The following is a 20,175-nucleotide window of genomic DNA, read 5'->3' as shown; positions in this document are numbered from 1 at the left end:
TGTGCATACCTGGTGGCCAACTACAAGAAATGTGACCTCTGTGATTGCCAGCAAGGGTTTTGCCACCAAGTACTAAATCATGTTTTGTGAAGGGGTCAAATAATTATTTCACTCACTAAAATGCAAATCAATGTATAACTTTTTTTTAAATCCATTTTTCTCGATTTTTTTTTTGTTGCTATTCTGTCTCTCACTGATCAGATAAACCTATCATTAAAATTATAGGCTGATCATTTCTTTGTCAATGGGCAAACATACAAAATAAGCAGGGGATCAAATAATTATTTTCCCCACTGTTATTATTCATTTTAATCATATAGCCTAATCATTTATATTAATCATTTAAACTTGTTTTATTGACTGATTTGTTGAAAATTAATTTACATTATTATTTGATCATTATAATATTATGTTGTACTGTTGTCTTTGCAAGCGAATTGAAAGTGTATGAACGAATTTAGGTTTTTAACAACATGGGATGATGTTATGAAGCAGTACATTTCCATTGATTGTTGTATAATAACAATTGCTGGATTTGTGCTAGCCACATGAAGTTTGACTGAGCACTGATACAGACACAAACTAAAATTTTTCAATAAACTCATTTCACCATCACTTCATCTCCTCCTTTCTGTTCTTCTGTGGCTTCTTCCATCTGCCTCTTGTGCTGATAGAAGACTGGTGATACAATTTTAGGTACTAGAAAAAAAGTAAAAAACACTGATCTTGGGTACCAAACAAAACAAATATTTTCTGACAGGATGTAGGAAAGAGATTGAATTAAATTTTCCTGATGTGGAGATATGATCTATCATCACCTTCATCACACCTTAACCTACTGAATAGATTAACCAGGCAGTACATTTACTTTTTTATCAACTTGGATCATTTGTATCAGCCAGTTAATATTAAAATGACATGAATTTAAAGAAAGTAATTGTTTGTGATTCAAAAATAATAGCATGTTTTAAATGAACTGTCTGATGTCTGTTTTTATTGATTGCTGATGATATGTGTTGTGACGTTGTTATTATGCAAACTGTGATATTAACATGGGACGGGGTTTCTCATCAAGATAAAAACTGTGGCTCTCTAGGACCGACCGTTGACCACCCCGGCCTAGTGTCTGGCAAATGTCTGCTGTTCCCTATTCACCTTTTTTTCTGAACGCAGATGTCTCGCCTGAATGAAACAATGCTTTACATTTCTGGTCTCTGGTGTTTCTAGTCAAATTAACGTATTTTCAGATCCGATAATATATGTAGTATGAGGCTCCTGTCATAATTCATGTACAGTTCTAAGGCCTGAAGAGAGATGAAATCATACAGGAGAGAAGCCAGTCAGTTGTGAATCATTTGAAAAAGCACCTGCAGCCTAGTTTTCCAGTCATGTATTTCATCATTAAGGATTTCTTAAAAATACAGTGTGAAAATCTCATCTCATCTCATCTCATTTTCATGAACCCAAACTCTTGTCTTGTCACATCCTGTGAGCTAAATTCCTGTCACACCCCTACTATTTAGCTTATTTAAAACTGTCACGAATCTGGTCCTGATCATCAGTCCGCTCACCACCAGAGGTCGCCTTGCCATTTCACATTACACAGACTGTTGCACTTCACCATGGACCATTGATCACGAACAGTATAAATATGAGGCTCTTCTCACTATTCTGGGACGAGTATTGTATTGCGTTTATCCTGAGTCAGTCGTGTTTCTAGTCAGTTTGCATTTGGAGGTCCTAAGGAATTTTTATGGTCAGTCACAGGCCAAAACCTTAGGAATCAGTCTCAAGGTGGGTGGAGGGCAGAAACTGCATTTTGACCAATAGGAAGTTCTGTCCTTCCCGGGGCTTTGTACCAAAGATCTTCTTCTTGCCCTCTGAGAGGTGTCTGGCTGTTGTCCTGGCATCTTTATCTGATGGCATTGGACAGTTTGCTTATGTTAGTCCACCAAGATCCAATCAAAATGTAGCAAACCTTTGTCCACTATTGTGGTCAGCGAGGGGCCCGCCATAAACTGGGCCCTGAAATGTGCTGTCCACTACACACCCGTGTGTCACTTTTGTCCCAACCAACGTGGTCGGGACAATGTAACAAGTAACAATGTGCAACTTATGTTCAAAGTGAAATTATACTGAAGTCTTTCTACATCTGTACAAAATACCACCTGGTACTGACAGACCACACTTCTGAGTTATAGGTCACAGCAAAAATTTATCTCTGTCTACAACAATATCTTTTTAAATTATGTTTTTCTGAAAAATGGTACTTTCATCCCCGCTCTCCCCCTATATCTTAAACTTAAGATAATTAATAATATCAAAAGTATAAGTTAAAAAATTTGGTTACTGAAAAAAAAAAAAAAAAAAAAAAAAACTTATTTGCAGCAGTACTGTACATTGTGTTAGGTTCAAGGGAATAAACTGTGCCATAACGATAGATTGATCCAAAATGAATTTTTGTTCTATTTAACATGTTCAGAATGGTTTGATCTCCGTATCAGGGAAGAGTGTTGGAAAATAAGATAAAGATAAAGTGAAGACAGTTTTTACACTTCTGAAACTTACATTGGTGATGTACCGTAGAGAAAACAGATTTCACAGTAAATTATTTAATTTTCAGCAGTAAGAAAAAAAGTGTTTTAAAGCTTGTTGTTTTGTAGAACTTTGCAGTTATATTTGATGTGAGAACAGTAAGGCTGTTACGGATCTGGTCGGTGAGCTGCGGACCGCTCACCACCAGATGTCGCTCTCACCTCTAACACTGACTGTTAGACCACACCCCGGACTACATTCCCCATCAGCCACTGCTCCTATCAATCAGAGACAGTATTTAAGCCCCGGTCTTCCTGTCACGCATTGCCGAGTATTGAATTGTTTATCTTTCATACAAAGCGTTATCCCGTGTTATTCTGTGTCTAGTTTTCTTGTTTTTGCCTATCGGAACTCTCGCCTGTCTGACCACTCTACTGCCTCGCCCATACGGATTACGTTCGCCGCTGGATTGACCCTCGCCTGTCTCGGATTACTCTTGTCTCGCCGTCCATACACCTGTCTGCCGTTGTTTGACCCTGCCTGCCTGACCATGTCTATGTCTCGTCCCAACAATAAAAGTTTGCATATGGATCCGCTCGTCTCTCGTCTCGCTTCCTCTGTTACAAAGGCCTGTAGATAAGGGAGTACATGTTATTTAATAAAAATAGAGTGACAGAATTTTCGTCTTTGTTTTTCCATCAGTTGTATTCTAACTAGTTGGTTAAATAAAAATATTTGGATTTTGTATTTAAAAATGACCTGAAGTTAGCATCAGGTAGCTATGTATCCAGCCAGTTAGCATAAGCTAACACATTTTTTCAAACAAGCTATTATCATTTTGTAATTCATAATTTTTTTAATTATATATATTTTTAATTTTAAGCTAAAACTGCATGTACTCTGATTTTGCTGTAAATGTATAAAGCAAAGTGCTTATTTTTGTTAAAAATCTAACATTAAAACTCTTGACATTATTAATACTTTGTTTATAATTTATGTCATTGTCACTAAAACTATGATAACTTTTCCAAACAAATTTAACTTTTGTTTCACAGAAAAAAATTACACAGTCCTTAAGGGGGCATTTTCCCTCCACTCTACCCTTTGTTGGGGATTGCTCTGCTGTTTTTAACTTGCATTTGGACAAACAAATGTGAATGCATCAACTTGAAGTGAAACGTACATGCTAGTGCTTGTCAAAATGTGTAACTAAAGTTGTAAAACTAAAAGTCTGTAAAACATGGAACAATAAATAATAGTTTTAAGGAACATTTTTAAAAACAGCAAAAAATTAAAAAATAAATAAAAATAAATAAATAATAATAAAAATAAATAAATCAAATAAAAAAAATAACTTCAATGTACTCATTTTATTTTAAGGAGCTCAGAATGAATCTTTGGAACAGTTGGAATGTTTTACTTTAAATGTTTAAAAATAGTTTAAATGTTTAATATTTATTTCCTCAAACCATTTTAATTTCATTGACAATATTATATGCCATTTTAGTCAGACAAAATTTACATTTACATTTATTCATTTAGCAGATGCTTTTATCCAAAGCAACTTACAAGTGGGAAATACATCAAGCAATTTGTCCTAAAGAGGCAAAACGACTTAGGAAGTGCTCATAATACCATTTAACAGGGATTGTTTAGATATGTACATGCTAGAAAGGGAAAAAGAGTAGAACAAAAAAGTTTTTTTTTCATATTACAGTTTTTTTCAGTTGCTAACATCCTTTTGTCCTATCTGTAGTCACATTTTCAAAACTCTAAACACAATAAGCACAACATCCGTCTGTTGTGACCATACCATTAACACAATTTGTGTTGTTTTCACACAATATGCAGTCAATTACCACGTTTCTAAAATGCATACATTTTCTTTTCATACAAGCTCACCCAAAACCAAAATCATGGATCTTTTTAGTTTTATTTGCAAATGCTACACAGCATGTCAGAAATGAAGATCTAATGTTCCAAACCTTAAATTCAGTATAAAGCTTCTACTTCTGCAACAACAGCAGCTCAAAAGTATTAAAAAAATATTTCTTTATAAAATATTTTAACAACTAATAAGCATTTTTAAGTAACAGATCAATGAAATATTTAGAAATAGCTGATTCCATTCTCATTTGGAGGAATAAACAGCTGTTGAAGCTCTTTCCATTACATCAACATAAAAAGACCTCTTTGAATTGGTTTTGTGGATGCAGAACAACACAAAGAATCAAGGAGAGAAAAAATAATGTCTGGGAGAGGGAGAGAAATAGTTAAGGGAGGTAGAGGAGTAGTTGGATCAGAAAAGGGGAGAAGAAAAGGTAGGGGAGAGGAGTAAGAATGTGTGCTGGACTGTGCATTTTTATGTTTGTTTTTTTTCCCCTTACACATGTGGAACCTACAAAAGCTTATGTCTGCCATGGAATATAAAGGGTACAGGGTAATTGTGACTTTTTTATCTCACAATTCTGAAACAAGTCTGAATTGCAAGATGTAAACTTGGAATTCCAAGAATATACACTACCGTTCAAAAGTTTGGGGTCAGTAAGACTTGTAATAGTCTTTAAAGAAGTCTCTTATGCTCATCAAGGCTGCATTTATTTAATTAAAAATATAGAAAAAAAAAACAGTAATATTGCAAAATGTTTTTACAATATAAAATAGTGTTTTTTTTTTATTTTAACATACTTTAAAATAGAATTTATTCCTGTGATGAAAAGCTGAATTTTTATCAGCTGTTACTCCAGTCTTAAGTGTCACATGATCCTTCAGAAATCATTCTAATATGCGGATTTATTATTAGAATGATCAATGTTGGATAATATCAACAGTTGTGCTGCCAAATATCTTTTGGAACCTGTGATTTTCTTTTTTTTTTTTTTAAGGATTCTTTAATGAATAACAAGTTTAAAAAGTACAGTGTTTATTCAAAATATAAATATTTTATAACAATGTAAATTATTTATTATTAACTTTTAATAAACTTTTAATTATTAACTTAATACACCAAGGATGTATTAAGTTAATAATTAAAAGTTTATTAAAAGTTAATAATAAATAAAAGTATTAATTGGTGAATAAAAGTATTAATTTCTTAAAAAAAAAAAGAAAGAAAGAAACAATAAAAATGTACTGACCCCAGACTTTTGAACGGTAGTGTACGTCCGAATTGTGAGATAAAAATGGCCACAATTATAATATTTTCTTTTTTTTTTTTCTGTGACGGAAACAAGCTTGCATAGTAACCAAAGGCCACGTATGTTGGAATTTCTGTTGATCACTGGCATCAGCGATCACAGGGCACCATCCACATCCAACCCTGACCCACTAGAAAGCAATTGTAATCAATGTTCCAATATAATTTCTGCATAGAGGACCCTATCTTTTTCTATTGTACATTCTATAAAGTAATGATGACTCATTCAGTTTTAGGTAGTATATTGCCAAGAAAGAACACATTCAACACCTAAAAATGTAAAATGGGTTTCTGTTTAGGGTAAAATCAAATTACAATAAAACAAACAAAAACAAAAAACAAAAACAAAAACAAACAAACAAAAAAAAAACAATAGATTTAAATATTGTCTGTTATATTTGGGTAAAACTGAAACATGACAATCAATGCAGTTTTTGTAAAGCCATCAACTGTTAGTATTTTGACAGTCACTGTGCTATGATTGACTGTATGTTTCTGTTGGATAGAAACTAGTGTTAATGTTTTGACCGAATGACTCGTTTTTGAATTGGGTTTGCTGTGTTTTGTTGGTATATGTTGGTATATGTAGAAAAAGGTATTCAGCATTTTGAAATGTAGAGTTTGTATTTATTTAACATAATATGGTTTTGGCCAGAAAATGAACAATTTGGCTAATTGTGTAATGTAGGTGTGTTGCTGTGTTAAGAGTTTAGAAAAAGTACTTCAAGTATTGGTAAATGCTTGTTAGCAATTGAAAAAAAACTGTAAGTCAAATAGTATTGAAAGAGATGAGTTTTCAGCAGTCGCTTGAAAGTTGTTAGGGAGTCGGCATTCTGGATAGCGGTGGGAAGGTCATACCACCAGCCAGGATCGGTGTAAGAGAATGTTCTGGAAAGTGATTTTGTGCCTCTTTGTAATGGTACAACGAGGCGTCGCTCACTGGCGGATCTCAGAGTTCTGGAGGGAGTGTAGATTGGTAGCAGTGAGTGGAGGTAGGCGGGCGCTGAGCCTGTGGCTGTTCTATATTCAAGCATCAGTGACTTGAATTTGATGCATGCCGCAACCGGGAGCCAGTGCAGGGTGATAAAGAGAGGTGTGACATGGGCCCTTTTGAGCTCGTTGAAGACCAGTCGTGCTGCTGCATTTTGAATCATTTGTAGAAGTTTGATTGTGCATGAAGGAAGATCGGCTAAAAGAGCATTGCAGTAGTCCAGCCTGGAGATGACCAGGGCCTGGACAAGAAGTTGTGTGGCCTGCTCTGTTAGAAAGGGCCTGATCTTTCTGATGTTGTGCAATGCAAACCTGCAAAATCGAGCAGTTTTAGCTATATGGTCTTTGAAAGTCAGCTGGTCATCAAAGATTACACCAAGATTTCTGGCAGAACTTGATGGGGTAATTGTTGACAAACCTAAATGGATGGTGAAGTCCTGCTGTAGAGTCGGAGTGGCAGGGAAAACAAGGAGCTCAGTCTTTGCCAGGTTGAGCTGTTCTTTCATCCACGCCGAGATGTCCACCAGGCAGTCTGAGATCTGTGCAGCTACCGTTGGATCATCTGGTTGGAATGAAAGATGGAGCTGCGTGTCATCAGCATAGCAATGGTAGGAGAAGCCATGTGCCTGTATGTTGTTTCCCAGTGATGTAGTGTATATGGAGAAGAGGAGGGGTCCAAGAACTGATCCCTGAGGAACCCCAGTGACCAGATGATGTGCTTTCGATACCTCCCCTCCCCATGCCACCCTGAAAAACCTACCTAAGAGATAGGATTTAAACCAGCAAAGTGGAATCCCTGTGATGCCCAGCGATGAGAGGGTGGACAGGAGGATCTGACGATTCAGTGTCAGAGGAGTGAATTGAATGTTTTGAAGAGGTTACGTGTGTCTGGAGCATTGTTGATCTTTTTGTGGAAGTACGAGGATTTGGCAGTATGGACTTGAGCAGAGAAGGATGAAACCAAAGACTGATACATACTCAAGTCAGATGGATCTTTAGATTTGCACCATTTTCTCTCTGCTGCCCTGAGTTCGGACTGATGCTTGCGAAGAACATCGGATAACCAGGGGTTAAGAGGGGTGGACCGTGCTGGCCTGGAAGAGAGAGGACGTATATTGTCCAGGCAAGAAGTTAAAGTAGAGCATAAGGTGTCTGTAGCTGCATTAACCTCTAGAGATGAGAAAAGGGTTGTAGAGGGAAGAGAGGAGGACACTACAGAGGACAGATGGGAGGGTGAAAGGGAGCATAGGTTTCGTCTAAAAGTAACAGGTAGAGGGGGCTGGAGGTGTACTGGTAGAAAGATGTAGGTTACATGTAATGAAGAAATGGTCGGAGATGTGTAGAGGTTTATCCGAACCGTTGTCTGCAACGCAATTGCGTGTGTAAATTAGGTCAAGTAGGCTGCCTGATTTGTGCTTGTGGTGACAAGGCATTTGAAATCAAATGAAGCTAGGAGTGAATGAAAGTCTGCAGCATAAGGTTTGTCTAGATGAATGTTACAGTCACCAAAGTCTAGAAGATATCACTCAGTTAACAGCAGTAGTTATATGAAGAAACGAAGAAATCTGCTCTTATCTATTTGGAAAGTCAGCTGATCCAAACATACACTCAACAAATGGATGGACACCTCAACATTATGCTGCTTCAACACCTGGAGTTCCACTAAGTATCGTGAAAAGATTACTTGCAGCAAATGCTGACCCAGATGGACATGAAGAACAAATAGTTACTCCATTGCAATGTGCTGTTGATCATGACCGTGAAGACATTGTGAAAGCACTTATAGAGGCTGGAGCTTCACCTGTAATGAACTATGGGAGAAATTCAGAGCTTGATAAAAAGGTGGAGAGAATGATTCATCAATTATCATCACAGGGTGAAGCCTATAGTGTCTATAAGGAACATTTCTTTCAGGAGGATCCTTTCACTCAAACAGTTCTGTTTGATCTCTACTATGGCGTCACTGGTCAAGGTGCAGAGCAGTATTATCAGAGCGCCATCAAGTGGTTACAAGATACAAAGAGTGCAGACAGATACATTGAGGGAGTCATCAAACGCTTCCCAAAAATCCCTCAGGAATACTGGATAATTGAATTGAACTGCTTGTATGCTGCTTTGTGTGTCAGTGAAAGTGTTTCTTTTCAGGCATTCAATAATCTTGTGCCAATTCTAACAAACAGACTTCAGCACTTTGGAAACACATAAAGAGAAAAAAAAACAATCACCTGATACTAAAGATACTCAATGTCATGAGACAGAAGATGACTGAGAAGATACTGAGATTGTTTGAAGAAATGTATTAAATGTAGTAAAATATGATCTTGATTGCATTTGACCAGTGAAATACAGTACAAAACTAAAATGAATAGATCTGAGGAGGATGTTTTTGATCACAAATTATTTGTATACGGTTTTTAACACTATAGAATAGATTATATCGATATCTATCCTTTGTATCATGTTTCTGAAATCCTTTCAGGAAAGTGTTGTATCTGAAAATACTGGGAAATGAGAAAGAGGCCGAAAACTGTCGAAACGCAGATGAGGAGCTCCTTATAACAAAACACACAGAGTGGAAAAGCTTTTCTTAATGGAAGACTAAAGTAAGTCAGTCATTTCAAAAACAGCTGTTATTGCCTATAAAATTATGCCGTAAAATTAACCTATATTATGCGGCAAACTAAACCAGAGTTTTATTAACAGAGTTGAGATTAACAGAATGCAAGATGGATTGGAATTCAGATATTCTTAGCTGACAGTCCTTGGGTCGATGAGTAGGTAATAGTCCGATCGGGAAAGCCACACGGAAACCAGAAAGCATCAGAGAGTCCAATGTGGGGAAATGCAGGGAATCAGGAGCTATCGTCAGGGAAGTGAACAGCAGACCAGACCAAAGTGGACTGGGGAAAGGAGTCTTATATAGGGCGTGGCAGGATTGGAAACAGGTGGAAGCAATTAGAATTCTGGTGATGAGGAATGAGTGGGCGGTGCTACCTTTAATGTTTCAACAAAACGGAAAGTGAAATACAGGGTTTCAGGGATTCCGATTAGTCACATAAATGTTTGTTTACCTTTAAACTCTTTATTCAATCTGTTAGTCGTAGGACGTTCTGTCTGTACCTTTTTTTAAGAAAAGGTGTGTGTTGCTTCATTGTAAAAAAAAAAATGCTGCTGCTGTTAGTTATAACAACTTAACAACTAATATCTAACTTAACTAAACATGATTTTAAGTCAAACATAAACACTTACTTTTCTTAAAACATTGTGATAACTAATTGCAGCAATCTTTTGTTTTTGTTTGTTTTTGTTTTTTTTACAGTGTTTGTAACCTGCATCTCTGTGACATTTATATTCTGAGTCCATAGATGGGGGGGATTCCCATTCCTGGAGAGTTGCGTGACGTCATCTGGGATTCCGGATAAATAGGCTGCGAGACGGCGCTGTGGTTTCTTAGCTTCCCTACCCGTGAAATTATATTTTTTTTCTTTGTTACTGTTGTACTGTTACTTAATTTACAAACCAATAAAGAATGCGATGGCACACGGATTCCTTGGATTAACTACAACTTTAATCCAGACCGAATACGCTTCTCATCTAGTATCACACGTCTCTCTTCTGCTCTCTCACCCTTCTACTGCTATATCTCCCTCTAGTGTTCATTCTTAATAATAACATCTATGCAAACACAACGGTTACTATTCTTTGTCATGCTTTGTTATTTGAGTGTTTGAGTTGAATTTCATTCCTGAATTCATTCCTGAGTTGTGACTCTTATATGTTTGGCCTGTGTCCTTTATCTACCTGTGTTTGATTTGATGAGCCTTAAAATGGTTATAAGCTGTAACAGCGTTCAAGAGAACAACCATACATTTGTGTTGTTTTCTTTATTCTTATTCAGTTTTTCATGTATGATAATTTATCATTTAATTATTCGGTAACACTTTACAATAAGGTTCATTAGTTAACTACATTAGTTAACATGAACTAAGAATGAACAATACTTCTACACCATTTACTAAAAATGTGAATTTCAGCATTTATTAATGCATTATAAAAGTTGTGTTTGTTAACATTAGTTAATGCACTGTGAACTAACATGAATTAACAATGAACAACTGTATTCTTATTAAGTAACATTAACAAAGATTAATACATAGTATAATAAATGTTTTGTTCATAGTTTGTTCATGTTATTTAATACATTAACTAATGTTAACAAATGACACCTTAGTGTAAAGTGTTACCAATTATTCAATTTAATCATATAATCATTTATAATAATCATTTAAATGCATTTCGTTTTCGTAAACCCAAACTTTCTCTGTTTTTTCTCATAATTTGTCTTTGCTATCTACAAGTTGGACATGTATAATTAAAGAAAAAAAAAAAAGAAAGAAAGAAAAGAAAAAAATCGATACACTTTGATTACATTTTCTTTTAATCTCAGGTCAATCCATTGTTGGCTGCAAGTCTGTGATCATCCAGAACCACATCTCCAGGTTTGATGAAGACCAAAGCAAGTTCACAAAGTTCCAAGACATTGAAGTATCCAAGAGGTATGAAAGATCGAGGTCTTTCAGATCGGCAATGTTTCTTCAGTTCAAAAAATGGTCTTACCATCTTCTACAAAAGTAACGACAAGGGCTTCTACTCCTTCCAGTCGCTTCACGAATGGTTTCAGGATGCAGAGTTCGTGAATTTGAACAGTAAGGCCCATTCCCAAGTACCAAGTACCGGTCATCTACCAGCACTCAGAAGTTTGCCTTGCAAGGGGAGATCCCAAATATGGAAGACGCAGCACACAGATCTTTAAACATATCATCATTGATCAGTCACAGTTAATGTGCAAAATTTGTACCTTCAGGGGTACAATGGCTTGTCACTGGGGCAGTACCCTCAAGGGTACACCTGTTGTACCCTTTCACATGGGTACATATCTGTACCCTTGCAGTATGTACCTTTAAAAGGCAAATATGTACCTCCTGCTGACTAAATTGTACTTTACAGTGCTATGGTACCATAGTGTACCTTTAAAAAAGGTGCAAATGTGTCCTTTTTAGGGTACTGCCCCAGTGACAAGCATTTTGTACCTTGTGATGGCAAATCTGTACTCCATACAACACATTAAAAAGGCCAAAATGCTATTCATGACATTTACTGAACATTCAAAACTATTACATTCTCATATTTTTCACAGGATCAATGTTTTAATTATCACAATGTGGCAAAAGGATGCATAGTGAACAATTTTTTATACTCTTTTTAACCATGTAAAACCTTTTATAAAAATTGTAAACAGCAAAAATATCAAGCTTAACATTATAAACTTTTTTCCAAAATCTGTATTTCCATTTTATTTTTTATTTCCATTTATTTTTTTTTACTGTATTAAAACATGTAACATTAAGAATAGTAATTTCACTTTTTTAAAACAGCACTAGATCTCATGTTAAGTACTGTACATTTTTCTACTACATTCTAAATTTTCTAAAACGAATTTTGAACATCAAGAATCACAAAGCAATCTTTTGTACACAGTACATATTAATTGTAACTTTATACCCTTAAAACATTTGATCATAAACACAGTACTACACATTTAATTTGAATGTTTTAAACATTCTTGAGTATCACAAACAATTTATCATTAGCAGAGTACGTATCAAGGGCCTGAAAGTCCATCTCTTGCCCTGGTTTTATTACACTCCATTCAAAGTCAACTTTAACTGTGTACGCATGAAAGTGTGAATCATACGACACTGGTATTAAAAACTTGCCGCACAGAAAACATACAGTGTTGACATTTAAAATGTATTTAATTTGAAAAAATAGAGGAATTTCCTCTGTGTGGACATAGTCAACTATGAATACATCTTTTAAAGCATACTTCATACTGTCAACGGTCACATTTGAAACACTCTCAATGTTGAAAAAAAATTGATGTCATTCACTATTTCCTGCTGGACAGTCTGTGGAATGTGATTTTTTTCTCTACATTTTAGAATAAAACTGAAGAGATTTTCTTCAAAATTTGTCAAAAGCTCATTCCTACTAGGTGGATGCATTTCGTCTGCCCTAGGCTGTAGCTCAATAGTATTCTCCAGATCATTGTGACAGTCCATGTTTTCAAAATCATCGTCATTGTCCATGTTTTCAGTAGCATTCATATCATCAGGAGGTAGAACAAGCTTCCTATGCTTTCGATAGACAGATAGATATTGTAAAAGATGACTTGCAGTTATTCAGTCCACAGGTGATGCTGAAATTGGGTTCATGGTTGTGAACCAGACCAACATGTTGAACTAGTTTCATTAAGGTGAAGGTTTTTCTTCTACACCTTGTGCATCGATATGGTTGTGGCATTTTTAGCACAGTATATTAAGTACTCGGGGTGACAGTTATTGGAAGGGGCTTGCCACCCACCTCAGTAATCTTTGCTATGGCATGCTGCAGGAAGGTCATTGTATTCTTCATGTAGGGTGGATAAGCGAAGTTGAAAACATAGTAAGCACTGAAGGCTGCAAGTATCCCTTCTTCAACTCCTATTCCCCTGCACACCTCCACACCATCTGCTTTGACAAGGACTTGAACCCTCTTGGAGAAAGCCATTTTCCAGTCAGTTTCTACCAACTGTATGGTTGGGTATGGATTATCAGCATCAGACTGTGAGAAGAAAAGAAAATGTTAAACATCTATTAGTAAAACAATGCAACATCTGTCACAACTACATAACCAGACCTGTATCAGATTATTACAAAGTGAGAGTTTAACAAATTCCATACCTCTCCCAATGTGTTTAAGCTCTCAGCTTTCTCTTTAAAGATGTGGGGCAGCAGAATCAGTGCTGTACGAAAGTCAGAATCATTTTGTAAAAATAAATAAAGTACTTTTCAATAATTTAATATTATAAATGGCCTGTTTTCTTATTCATTTATTTAAATTTTGAAATAATTAGGCTCAGTAAGGTCCATAAACTGCTGATCAGAGTAGGAGTGTGCAATAAACAAAATTTGGACTATTGTCTCCACTGCTATACACTTGCATGTTACAGTGTGGTGTCTAAAATTAAATCTGATCATCATATAAAGCCATCAAGTGTTTTCAGAAAATTTGGACTGAACGGTTTCTTATTGATTAGTTTATGATCGCTTTATGAACTTTTTAAAGCAACAAAGTTGTAGTTGAATGGAAAAGAAACCTCTTTTTAAAATATCTTAACTTGTGTTTCAAAAATGTATAACAGTAATAGGGTTTTGAACAATGTGATCAATTGATGACATTTTTTTTGTGAACTAACGCTTTAAAGCAACTGCAGCCTAATAATCTACAGCAATCACACCTAAAAAAACGTTTATTACATTTAATTTGTTCCAATTATTTTTAATTTATTCTATTCTATTCTATTCTATTCTATTCTATTCTATTCTATCTATCCAATTTATTTTTCTGTTGTATTTTTTTTGTCTTATAGCTTGTAATTACATATTTAGTTATTTTATTATTTTCTACTTTAGGTTTGAAAATGTTTTACTCTACATTAGACTAGTATTTTTTATAGACACTTTTTTTAAAGTAGAAGTTCACTTCTAGAACTAAAATTATACAGATGATGTACTCGCCCCCTTGTCATCCAAGATGTTCATGCCTTTCTTCAGTCTTAAAGAAATTAAGTTTTTGAGGACAAGCAAAAATAAATAAGCAAACCTTCTTTCTAGGCTGGAATCATTTAGAGTCCTTTGAAGCTGCATTTAAACTGCATTTTAGAAGTTCAAACGTGCATAAATTTCTTTATGACTGAAGAAAGAAAGACATGAACATCTTGGATGACAAGGGGGCAAGTACGTTATCTGTAAATTTTTGTTCTGGAAGTTAACTTCTTTAATTAAACTTATTTCCTGCGAAAATAACTATATTGTGATGTATTATTATCATAAAATACAATTACTCGTATCGTGATACAAGATGTTGGTCATATCACCCACTGCTAGATGACAGTTTCTCATGGAGATACTGTATGAACACTAAGCACAAATTTTCAACAAATATATTTGCTGAGCACCTATAATTTTAATTTACAAAACTATCAGCTCTAAAAAAAAAAAAAAAAAAAAAAAAGCTCTAACACATCATCACAATATGTTCTGTCAATACCTGGTAGATCTTCAGCAAGAATCTATTCTCTTGCTTCTTTGTAGATTTTGGCCAATGGAGTATTTCTTTGAAGCTCAAGCACTTTTGGCACAATACTGGTAAAGCCTTCCTTGAAGCGCTGGCTTAAACTGACAGCTGATGAACGCATCCGATCAACTTCATCACACAACTGAAAATTGACAAAAAGAGAAATATAATTATTCACATTAACTATAGTAGTTCACTAACAAGCTATGCAATAATGCATGCATTATCAGAGGCGATACATCTCTGATAATGCACGCAATATTGCATAGCTTGTTAGTGAACAACGGCTCTGTGTAGTAAATGCCACTTTGTGAATGAGATTTACAACTAATCACAGAATAATCACGGCATTACTTACAAGATGCACATGATAATCGCATCTGACAGCCCTACCTACATTTAATAGTTCAATTCACATTTATTTGTATAGCGCATTTCACAATACATATTGTTTTAAAGCAGCTTTACAGAGAATGCAGGTCAACATTTCAATTTAGAGTAATCTGTTACTGAGTAAATAGTTGTCAAATAAATTACTAGACAGAACTGTTGAAGGAAAAGTTCACTACCAGAACAAAAATGTACAAATAATTTACTCACCCCTTTGTCATCCAAGATGTTCATGTCTTTCTTTCTTCAATCGTAAAGAAATTATGTTTCTTGAGGAAAACATTTCAGGAATTATCTCCATACAGTGGACTTCAATACTGCCCCCAAGTCTGAACTTCCAAAATGCAGTTTCAATGCAGCTCCAAAAGGGCTCTAAATGATTCCAGCTGAGGAAGAAGGGTCTTATCAAGCAAAACAATCACTCATTTTCTAAACAAATTGACAATTTATATACTTTTTAACCTCAAATGCTGGTTGTGTCTTGGTCAATACAGTTAGTCTGTGTAATCAGTCAGTTAGGGTAAAAAACGGTATGTCTTTGCATGTTCACTTTGTAAACATCGGTTAGGTTCTTCTACAGCGATGTAGGGTGATTTTGGAGTTGGGAGTTTTTTGACATACCCTAGCTGTCTTAAAGTAGACAAGATGAGTGTTTAACGGTTAAAAAGTATATAAATTGACCTATCATTTTGCTAGATAAGACCCTTCTTCCTCGGCTGGAAACATTTAGAGCCATTTGAAGCTGCATTTAAACTGCATTTTGGAGTTCAAACTACAAGACCACTATAAGGAGATCATTCCTGAAATGGTTTCCTCAAGAAACAGAATTTCTTATCGACTGAAGAAAGACATGAACATCTTGGATGACAATAGGGTAAGTATATTATCTGTACATTTTTGATCTGGAAGTGAATTTCTCCTTTAAATGAACAAAGCAGATGATAAACAAAAAAAAAAATAATAATAATAGTGTTTGCTTTGTTCACTTTAATATTAGAAAGGCAAACACTATACTTTTTCATCAACTACTAGATTTGGGAAAATACTATAATAGGATTACAGAATCAAGAAGTTAAAATGTATAAGTTACAATGTTTAAAATCTGTTAATTTTACAGATTTTTTACAGGTGTAATTTTTTTTATAATTCAAAAATCACAGTATATTAAATAATATAAAAAAAAATCCACATTTTGAATGTTTAGCACAGCATGTTAACTGAGTTTCTTTGCATCTGCTACTTGGACCCTGCTTTCTAAGATATCGGCATCAGGCATAAAAAAAATCTATATCAGTCGACCACTAAACATAGGACAAATATAATACATAATACATAATGTTATACTTACATTTCTGTAGTCAAAGTTTGTTGATAGGATTCTGCTGGCACTGGTTCTAGTGTTATTGTAACCACCTCCTTCAGCTCGTGTATCCAAAAAAAAAAAAAAAAGAATGATCAGTGTCAGCTTGAGGTTAACAGCAACAATAAAATCAATGTCTTTTTCAATTAACATTTAATCCACAATAAAAGAAAAATACACAATAACTTTGTACGTATACACCAGGGGTCCTCAACTCTGGCCCGCAAGATCCATTTTCCTGCTAAATTTTCAGCTCCAGTCCTAATCACACACACCTGAACAAGTTAATTAAGGTCCTTAGGATCACTAGAAAGTTACAGGCAGGTGAGCTTGATCAAGGTTGGAGCTAAACTTTGCAGGAAAATGCATCTCGCCAGCCAGAGCTGAGAACCTCTGGCATAACGTTACACTCTCAGAAAAAGGTACAAAACTGTCACTTGGGTAGTACCCTAAGGTACAAAAGCTAAAAGGTACACTTAACGGTAAAGGTATATGTACACTTAACGTACTAACAGAGAAATGCATTTTTTTTCTGAGAGTGACTGATCAGAAGCAAAAAAATTTTAAATTAGCAGCTCAAAGAACTTATTTCACGAGTATACCAGTTTTGATAAATAACGGTAATGTTAAACACATTTCACTTGTTGTCCTTGGAAGGGCTCAATGCCGACGTAACGTTACTCCTCGATGTGACAAGACAAATGACTCTTATGTTTAGAACGTATACCAAATAAAACTGATATTAATCAACACGGATTATATTCGTAAATTATAGAATTTCAGACTGATTAGGAGAGACGTTAAAATAAAACCGGACAGGCTCGCGTCCGGAGTGAACACGGCTAACGTTACCCACTAAACACTAGACGTCGGATAGACGTGCAGATCATGTCTATATTGGGTCCGTCGGTCAGGGTCACGTCACTACGACGTCCAATGTTTAGTGGGTAACGTTAGAGTAGTAAGAAAATTCTGGGAAACTGAATATTAGATCTGCCGATTCACAGAAAACAGGATGATTTTGAATTGTTTCTATGGCCTGTTCAGCGTCTTGAGCGCTGTCGCGGTAGAGTATAAGTTATGCGAAAATGTACATCTTAGTTTCTGTCTACATAATAAAAACAACTGTAATAATAACAATAAGCTTAAATGTAATAATGCGTTGGTTTTGTCAGGTCAGTATTTTCGAAGAAAGTTTTCCCTCACGCGTCAGGTAACGCTAGGCCTAGCTACAGACGCAATGTCAAGTGAACTTGAATCAACGGATTTTTACAGTACTTAAAACAAAACTTACCACTGAATTTCTTTGCTTCGTCTTCAGTGACGTTTATTCCAGCTTCTTTCAATTCTTGAAGAAGATCCTCCGTCGACAGTATCAGCAGTGAGTCAGCCATGATGTCGAATAACCGTCGTGCACAATCTTAACTTCTTCGCGCGCATAAAATGCACCGCGGGGTACAATCCCATTGGACGACAAGAATTTAAAGAAGAGTGGCTGCGAAAATGCGTATTTGACTTTGAGGCAAAGTAGTTCACCATGTAATGTTAAATAAACGTTAAATACATTGTGATTTTGCTAAGAAAGATTAGTACATGTATTTGTTTAACTCTAAATTAAAAGCAAAGCTTAAAACAGCTCTTATATCAGTTTAAAATTACAGTTAAAAATAAAGCCTCCTTTAATGCATGTGCTTTGTTTAAAAGTTATTATCTTGATGATCTGCAAAATCAAAATGTCATGTGCTTGTGTACTGTTCAGAACTACTCCTTGAAGATGTGGGCTGTTAAATATATTTGGTTATTTTATGCATCTCTTCCAAATAACCAACAACTCATGAAAATGATTATATTCTCTGTTTAATCTATTTGGGGTGACTGTTTCATACACTTTGGCCTACTTCTTTTGTCACACAAGTGATTGTACCTTTGTTTGGGGATTAAATGGTCCAATTATGGACCCTCTGACAGTTGGAAACATATTTGTACCCTTTTCACCCCTAAATGGTACATATGAGTACCCTAAGGTGCGACTATGACCCATTGAGGGTACAACTTCACAATTTGTACCCTAAGTGTCACAAACGGACCCCAACCGTACCCTTTTTTCTGACAGTGTAGAACATTTACTATCAGAGGACATTTCTGCTGAACGTACGGTCCATGCCATGATGTTTATGTTTTCATGGTTCCAGTCATGGCTCCTGTTTAGTCATGTGTTTCTCTTGATCCTCATGTATCCCTGTGTGTGTTCGACTTGAAGTACAGCTACAGACGGCGGTCAACGAGATTAGTCGAGAGCAGTCAGGGATGGAGTTGAAAACGGAGCCATCAAGTCGGACACTTTCTGCTGTCGTTAGTGAAGCTCTCGTGGTGTTTGCACAATCTATCAGAATTAAATGCAATATTTGCATTATTATTTGTAATATTTGAAGCATTTTCATGAGCAGCAGAAACACTTTTCATATAGTGCTTAATACAGCATCATCTGAACAAGAATAAAGTTCAACATAAACATACTATTTAAATACTAATAAAGTGGGGTTATATGCTTTTATCAGTGTTTTATGATAAATGCGACTCAACATTGTGACTACAGTAAAAAGCTTTCACTGTTGTAAAAACAGATTAGTGAGCATTATTGGACTTGATGATGTTAGAATAAACCTGAAACACACGTGATCGTTGTCATTCTGTGAATCTGGCCAATCATGAAACAGCTGTGTGGTATTCTGGGGCATGTTCAAGCTCACACCAGTGCCCAACATTTTGCTACGGTTTCTAGGTTGAACGGTCTGCAGTGGTGTACAACAGGGTTCTCTTGTTTGATGGGTGTGTCAAACATATCAGCCCAATCAGCAGCAACATGTATATAAACCCGGCGGTATTGAAAAGACACTGATTAATGTAACATAAAAATACTATACATATTTATATATTTTGCTAATGTATTGTGGAGTGACACTTTAATAAACTTCTCTATCTGAGCTTTTCTCTAATCATATAATGGTAAATATTACAATATCACAGCACAACAACAGTGATTAGCAATAATGATAAGCCTAATATTCACAATAAAAATAAAGGTCATATAGATCATAACATAGTCTCAGAGGTAAGTGCATTATCCTTCACCTGAAATGTTTGTCTTTTCATCCTGAAACGCAAGGCAAATGTTGGATCACAGTAATTAGGAACCACAGTTTCCACAAAACCCTTCACTTGATTGGGATGTTCTCTTTTATTCTGGATGGCAAGGGCAATGACTATAACATCAAGCGTATTTTGCAGTATTAAACACCGATTTCATCAGGCTCCAAAAATTCTTTAAAAAGAACACAAAGTATGGCCTTCTCAGCTGCCATAGTTGCAACTCTTGCGTCATCAGAACAGGTTGTTTAACGCACCACCGTTTCTGTTTAAAAAAAACGTTTTGCAACGTTTTGTCGGGGCTGAACACAAGGCAGACCTCTTGCAGCTGCTTTGAAGAAACTGCGGCGGCTGAGTTGATTGCTTTAGTCGTGTCTTT

General features: G+C 35.6%; 1 long non-coding RNA gene and 1 pseudogene across 1 annotated transcript; both read right to left on the bottom strand.

Annotated features, from left to right (window-relative positions):
* Positions 1 to 601: 601 nt before the first annotated feature.
* LOC127160399 (uncharacterized) lies at positions 602 to 11,438 on the bottom strand (annotated as a pseudogene).
* Positions 11,439 to 11,602: 164 nt separating this feature from the next.
* On the bottom strand, positions 11,603 to 18,761 carry LOC127160398 (uncharacterized). The gene is made up of 4 exons (XR_007826738.1): positions 16,638 to 18,761; positions 14,873 to 15,041; positions 13,504 to 13,565; positions 11,603 to 13,384 (listed from the first exon to the last, which is right to left on the bottom strand). It is a non-coding gene; the product is annotated as an uncharacterized LOC127160398 (long non-coding RNA).
* Positions 18,762 to 20,175: the final 1,414 nt, after the last annotated feature.

This window comes from Labeo rohita, unplaced genomic scaffold (assembly GCF_022985175.1).
Source record: "Labeo rohita strain BAU-BD-2019 unplaced genomic scaffold, IGBB_LRoh.1.0 scaffold_343, whole genome shotgun sequence".
NCBI classification, from domain to species: Eukaryota; Metazoa; Chordata; class Actinopteri; order Cypriniformes; family Cyprinidae; genus Labeo; species Labeo rohita.
Note: the sequence above shows the minus strand (reverse complement) of the source record. Positions and strands in the feature narration are given on the sequence as shown.